The following is a 6,946-nucleotide window of genomic DNA, read 5'->3' on the forward strand; positions in this document are numbered from 1 at the left end:
AAATAAATAAATAAATATTAAGCATCTGGATCTAAATAATTTTAAATAAGCAATGAATATTATACTACTGAAGTAGTATTTATAGATCATGAGGAGAAACTATAACCAAATAAGGCCATGGTGACACTGTTGTCACTTCTTAGGGAAAAAAATTGTTTAAATTTTCTGACAGCTCTTTCAAAATATTCTGAACTGTACAGTATATAACTATAAAATTTATTTTTAAACTTTCAAATATTGACATTTAAAGAAGAAAGTAACTTAACAAATTGAGCTTCAGATTCAAAATACAATTTTATTTCTTTGCCAAAAACTCTTCTGAAAATTTTTCTGTATTCCTACTACTTTTAGATATTAAAATATCGGTTGTCAAAGTAAGTATTTTTTAAATGTTATGTAATAAGAAAAATTACCTTCAGGATCAATCTAAACATCTATTTTGATGAAGGACTAGCTTTGTTAGTTTTCTACACTTAAAGCAGTTGTTATGAAGATCATTTTTCTTTCCTTCCTACAGAAAAATCACTGGCAATCTAAATAATTCTTCTAGACTAGGTAGTTTCATTCTCAAGAATATTTAAACAGGGTGGAAATCTAGAGAAATATTGAAATTTTATTTACTGTTGACAAGATGAAATAGCAGAAATGACAAACTTCACTATGTTAGTAGAGTAACAAACTTCACTATGTTAGTAGAGTAACAAGTATCTCCATCACACACATGTACCAGTCTAGGGAATGAAAAGCCAGAGTCAGCTGACCAATTTAAGCCTCAAGATAAAATATGGAAGGATTCTATGGGCAAAATCTTGTAATTATGCAAGAAGCATCAAAAGAAAAAATGGAACACACACAAAGTCACTGCACCATTTCAAGATGTAACAGATGTTGTAGAACCAAAAAGTAACAAAGGAAGAAGATCAAGCTGCACTGAAGACATTAAAAAAAAATCCTGGAAATTAATGGCCTATTAATTGACATGTTTCAACAAACAGATGCAATCCTGGACGTGCCCTCTAGCCTCTGCTAAGAATTTTAGGAGACAGCTACTCAGCCAACTGACTAGAAGATAGTCATTATGTGCTCCCATTCCCCAAAAAAGGAAATGCAAAAGAACGCAGAAATTATCAAACAATATAATTATTATCACATGCAAGTAAAATCTTCCTGAAGGTTACTCATAAACAGCTGGAACTGCCTTTAATTCAAATTGGATTTAGAAGAGGCTGTGGCACCAGACATCACTGCTGATGTCAGATGGATCTTAGCTGAAAGAAGAGAACACCAGAAAGATGTTTATATATGTCTCACTGAATATGCAAAGCACTGGACTGTGTGGCTCATAAAAAATAATGGCTAACATTAAAAACAGGAATTCTAGAACACTTAATTGTGTTCATGTGAAACCATTACATAGATCAAAAAAGCAGTTGTCCTAACAGAACAAGAAAACTTTACATGCTATAAATCATGGAGTTGTATTCTCACCGTATCTATTCAATCTGTATGCTGAGCAAATAATTTGGGAAATTGGACTATATGAAGAAGAATGGGGCATCAATATGGGACGAGGACTCATCAACAACTTGCATTACACAGATTATACAACCTTTCTCAAAGTGAAGAGGACTTAAAGCACCTGCTGCAAAAGATCAAAGATTAAGCCTTCAGTATGGACTAAACCTCAATATTAAGAAAATAAAAATTCTCACAACTGGACATTATAGGTGGTGAAAGGATTCAAGTTGTCAACAATTTCCTTTAACTTGGATCCAAAATCAACACTCACGGAAGAAGCTGTCAATATAGTAAAAGATGTACTGCACTAGGAAAACCCCCCAGCCAAGGGCCTCTTTAAAATGCTACAGAACAAAGGTGTCAGTTGAAAGACTAAAATGCACCTGTCAAGGCATGGTATTCACAATTGCTTCGTATGCATTTAGAAAGGCATGCTTTTGAATGTGGTGCTGGTAATGAGTACTGAATATACTTGTTGCTGTTAGGTACTGAAGAGTTGAGCATTACTCATAGTAACTCTATGAACATAAGATCTGAACCCTGTCCTATCCTGTGCCATCCTCATGCTTCCTGACACACAAGAGCCCATTGCAGCAGTCACCTTTTCAATCCACCTGGACTTCCTCTCCTCTGCTGACCCTCCACCCTTCCCAACATCATGTCCCTCTCCAAGGAATAACACCTCTTAGTTAAATGTTCAAAGTATGTGAGGTGAAGCCTTATCATTCTTGCCTCCAAAGAGCACTCTGGCTGCACCCTCTCCAAGGTGTAGCTGTTTGTTCTTTAGGTCATCCATAGGATGTTCAGTGCCCTTCTCCAACACCATAGCTCAAAGGCATCAATTCTTTCTCTGTTATCCTCACTCACTATCTAGCTCTCAGATGCATAGCTAGTAACTGGAAAGACTATGGCCTGAATCAGACACATCTTAGTCTTCAAACTGACATCACTACTCCTCAGTAATTTGGAGAGGTCCCTAACTGCAGATTTTTCCCAGTCTTGTTTCCTGACTGCTGGTACCAAGGGATCCAATATATGATAGACGGCCAAAAGGACAAACAGATCTGTCTTGGAGAACTACAACCAAGATGCCCTCTTATGGGGAAGACAGTGAAACTTTGTCTAACATACTTTATACCTGTTATCAGGAAGGGTCAGTCCTTGGAAAAAGAAAGAGGGTCAGTAAGAGGGGAAGGCACTCAAAGAGATGGACAGCCACAATGGGTTTGAATATGACAGAGCTTGTGGTAACAGTGCAAAACAGAGCGAGGTGGTTGTTCGGGGTCGCTATGACTTGTCGTTGACTTAATGACACCTAACAACAAAAAAGCTCTTAAAAGTTTATATAAAAAAAAAGCACTCAGTGAATACAGAATTATGGAGTGAGCACAAATGCAGTTGGAAAATTATCAACATATACAGATGATAGCCTTTTCCATCGAAATGAGCATTCATTTAGGAAAAAACTCAGTCAAGATTTATGGAACACCATCATTTAAAATTTAGAAAAATATTTCATCAAAGGGTGACCAGAAAAATCACTACATACAAGAAAACAGACTAAAATTTTAATAGCAGAAACAGTTTTCTATGGCTCCATCAGAATTTATATCTTCCTGTAATGTTTTCTGGCATGTTTGTAATACTAACAATACTTTCTATTTTGGTTCTATTATGGTTCATATTCTAATGTGGTTCCAGAAATTAAGTAAGGAGAACATTTTAAATTAAAGGGAATTAAGTACAGCAAAGAGGAAAAAACAATGCTTGTATCTCATTAAAATTTTTAGAGGTTCATGTTTTCCTACAAATTTTATCATTAAGATCAGGTAGAATTTTAAACTCAGCAGGTTACTAGAGTATGAGCGATTATTAACACTAGTCCTACATAACATTTTAGTAGATTTTCAAAATTAATTACGTACTCCTTATTAAACATACACAAGAACTTACTCACTGCCTTCAAGTCAATTCTGAACCAACACAGTGACCATCTGTTTGGTCTCTAAGAATTCCAACAAGAGTAGACTGCTCATTTTTCTTCTACAGAGTCACTTGGGTATTCCAAGCAAAGAGATATTAAGCCCTTCTTTGGTTGCACACATCCCTACTGACTATGCCACTAGAGCGCCTTCACGATAAAGGCAGGTAGCGTTCTCTAGGAGAAAATGATCTTCTGAATGGTTGCACACTTATTGTAACTAAGGATGAGACAACACTTTACCTTAAACTAAGACCCAAACTGCGGAGGTCAGATGATCTGCTCCATCGGGAGTCAGATGCTGCCCTGCCACATACAGTGCTCTTGTGCAACCTACAGTCTCAAGAAGCTGCTGGAGGACCAGCTACAAGTCGGTTTCAACATGGGGGCACTGACCCCATGCAAAGAGGAGCTAACTCCAAGTATGGGAGTCAGTTACCTGCCAGACTACCTTATTAAATGTCAGCTCCATGGCTGAATAGCATTTGTGTGTTTTGTTAACCCTCACTATAAGGCATATAAAAGCTTGTTGCCAGACAGCTGATTTCAGCTCATGGCAAGTTCACATTCCAGGGCAGAACTGAGCCCCACAGGGTTTGGTTTAGGTTTTCTTGGCTGCACTCCTTACAGGGGCACATCACCCAGTCTTTCTTCTTTGGCATGGCGAGTCAGTTCAACTAAAAGGCGAGAGAAAAACCATTTTCTCCACCCAGGGACTTAAATAACGCATATCAAAACCTTTGCCATCAAATTAGTTTTAACTCAGTGACTCTAAAGGAAAGAGAACTGTTGGTAGGTTCCCAACGCTGTGATTTTCACAGACATTGAGTGGCATGCACATCTTTTTCCCAGAGCAGAAGGTTCAAACCTTCTGGTTAGTAGCCAAATGCTTAACCACCGTGCTCCTTGAATAACACACAGCAAATAAATGCCTGCTGAATTACTGAGATTTTAGAAACCTTTTAAATAAATTATTTCTTTGGGAAATGCATTGAGTACTCGTGTATAAACGTTAAGCATTATCCATTTATCAATAAATCTCTTTATGCTAATTCATCATTTTTCTAAAAATGAGGCACCCAACTAAATATATTGTCCAGAAGGGTAAGAATCCTATTTTACAAACTGCTTAGTACACAGTAAGGAACTAATAAATCAACGCAAGGACTTAAGAAGGTTGTTGAAAAAAGAAGAAAAAAAAAAAAAAAAAGAAGGTTGTTGAGTTGGAACTGACAGCTGACCCTCCAGTAGGCTTTCAGAGACTGTAAATGGCACCGAAGAATAAGACTGACCCTCCTCCTCCCATGGAGCAGCTTGTAGATTCAAACCGCCTGCCTCTGGATTAGCAGTACAACTCCTTACCAGTAAGCCACCAGAGTTCCCTTTAAGAAGGTTATCACTCCCCACAATATAAGGTATCTATCTGATATGGACTGAACTGCATCCCTGGAAAGAGAAAATGAAGTGCTCATCTATGCACTGATGATCTATGCCCTCCTTTGAGGATGGAGGACTTTCCTAGGGAGGAACTATCAATGAATTAAAACAAGAAATACCAGCACAATAAGGGAGATCCTAATATTAATTGTTTCTCAGTATTCTATTCTAAAAGCTACATTATTTCAACGGAATTGAATTCTTTTTAAGTTCTATAACCCCTCAGGCACCTTGGATATATTCATTTAAATGTCAGTGATTAATTCAACTAAACATGCAATAAATGTTACTTTGTCATATACTATAAGATCTCTTTGGAGATAAAAATAGACCAAAAAAAATAATCATTAAAAATTAACTTGTGAGTATAAATATGGACCCAAAAAATGGGAAAGTTAAATTAAAAAGAATGCCCCTCCCAGAAGAAAAAGAAAGAAGTAATATTTATATTCTGGAAAGTCTGTTACACACACATTTTCTCATTTATCCTTCAATCCTCCAGCTTTCAAGAAGGTAAACAACTCGGCTACGCCGAGCTACGGGCAGAAGGGCAGACAGACCAACTGAATGAAGCCACTGGAGGCGAGCAAGATGGCACAGACTCAGGGCACCAAGAGGAAAGTCTGTTATTACTATGATGGGGATGTTGGAAATTACTATTATGGACAAGGTCAGCCAAGGAAGCCCCACCGAATCAGCATGACTCACAATTTGCTGCTTATCTATGGTCTCTACCGAGAGACGGAAATCTATCACCCTCATAAAGACAGTGCTGAGGAGATGCCCAAGTACCACAGTGATGACTACATTAAATTCTTGCGTTCTATTCGCCCAGAAAACATGTCCGAGTATAGCAAGCAGATGCAGAGATTCAATGTTGGAGAGGACTGCCCAGTATTTGATGACCTGTTTGAGTTCTGTCAGTTATCAACTGGTGGCTCTGTTGCAAGTGCTGTGAAACAGACAGATATTGCTGTGAATTGGCTGGGGGTCTTCACCATGCAAAGAAGTCTGAAGCATCTGGCTTCTGTTACGTCAATGATATCGTCTTGGCCATTATGAAACTGTTAAAGTATCCCCAGAGGATGCTGTATATTGACAATGATATTCACCATGGTGATGGTGTGGAAGAGGCCTTCTATACCACAGACCGGGTCATGACTGTGTTCTTTCATAAGTATGGAGAGTACTTCCCAGGAACAGGGGACTTACAGGATATTGGTGCTGGCAAAGGCAAGTACTGTGCTGTTAACTACCCGCTCCGAGTTGGGACTGATGATGAGTCCTATGAGGCCATTTTCAGGCCGGTCATATCCAAAGTAATGGAGATGTTCCAACCTAGTGCAGTCGTCCTACAGTGTGGCTCAGACTCCCTCTCTGGGGATCGATTAGATTGTTTCAATCTGACCATCAAAGGGCATGCCAAGTGTGTGGAATTTGTGAGAAATTTCAATCTGCCAATACTGATGCTGGGAGGAGCTGGCTATACCATTTGTAATGTTGCCCGATGCTGGACATACGAAACACCTGTGACCCTGAGCACAGATACTCCTAATGAGCTTCCATACAATGACCATTTTGAGTACTTTGGACCAGATTTTAAACTTCACACCAGTCCTTCCAATATGACCAACCAGAACACAAATGAGTACTTGGAGAAGATCAAACAAAGACTATCTAAGAACCTGAGAATGCTCCCTCATGCACCTGGATTTCAAATGCAGGCAATTCCTGAGGATGACAGCCCAGAGGAAAGTGGTGATGAGGATGAAGAAGACCCTGACAAAAGCATCTCAATCTGTTCCTCTGACAAACGAACTGCCTGTGAAGAAGAGCTCTGATTCTGATAAGGAGGGAGAAGGTGGACGCAAGAACTCTTCTAACTTTAAAAAAGCCAAGAGTGCCAAAATAGAGGATGAAAAAGAGAAAAGACCCAGAAAAGAAGTCACAGAAGAGAAAACCAAGGAGGAGAAGCCTGAAACCAAAGGGGTCAAGGAGGAGGTCAAGTAA

At 38.7% G+C, this 6,946-nt stretch overlaps 1 pseudogene; it reads left to right on the forward strand.

Moving 5' to 3' along the window:
- The first annotated feature begins 5,527 nt into the window (after positions 1-5,527).
- On the forward strand, positions 5,528-6,946 carry LOC102864641 (annotated as a pseudogene).

The sequence above is a fragment of the Elephantulus edwardii genome, unplaced genomic scaffold (genome assembly GCF_000299155.1).
Source record: "Elephantulus edwardii isolate Elephantulus edwardi_28Jun2011 unplaced genomic scaffold, EleEdw1.0 scaffold00011, whole genome shotgun sequence".
In the NCBI taxonomy this organism is placed as follows: domain Eukaryota; kingdom Metazoa; phylum Chordata; class Mammalia; order Macroscelidea; family Macroscelididae; genus Elephantulus; species Elephantulus edwardii.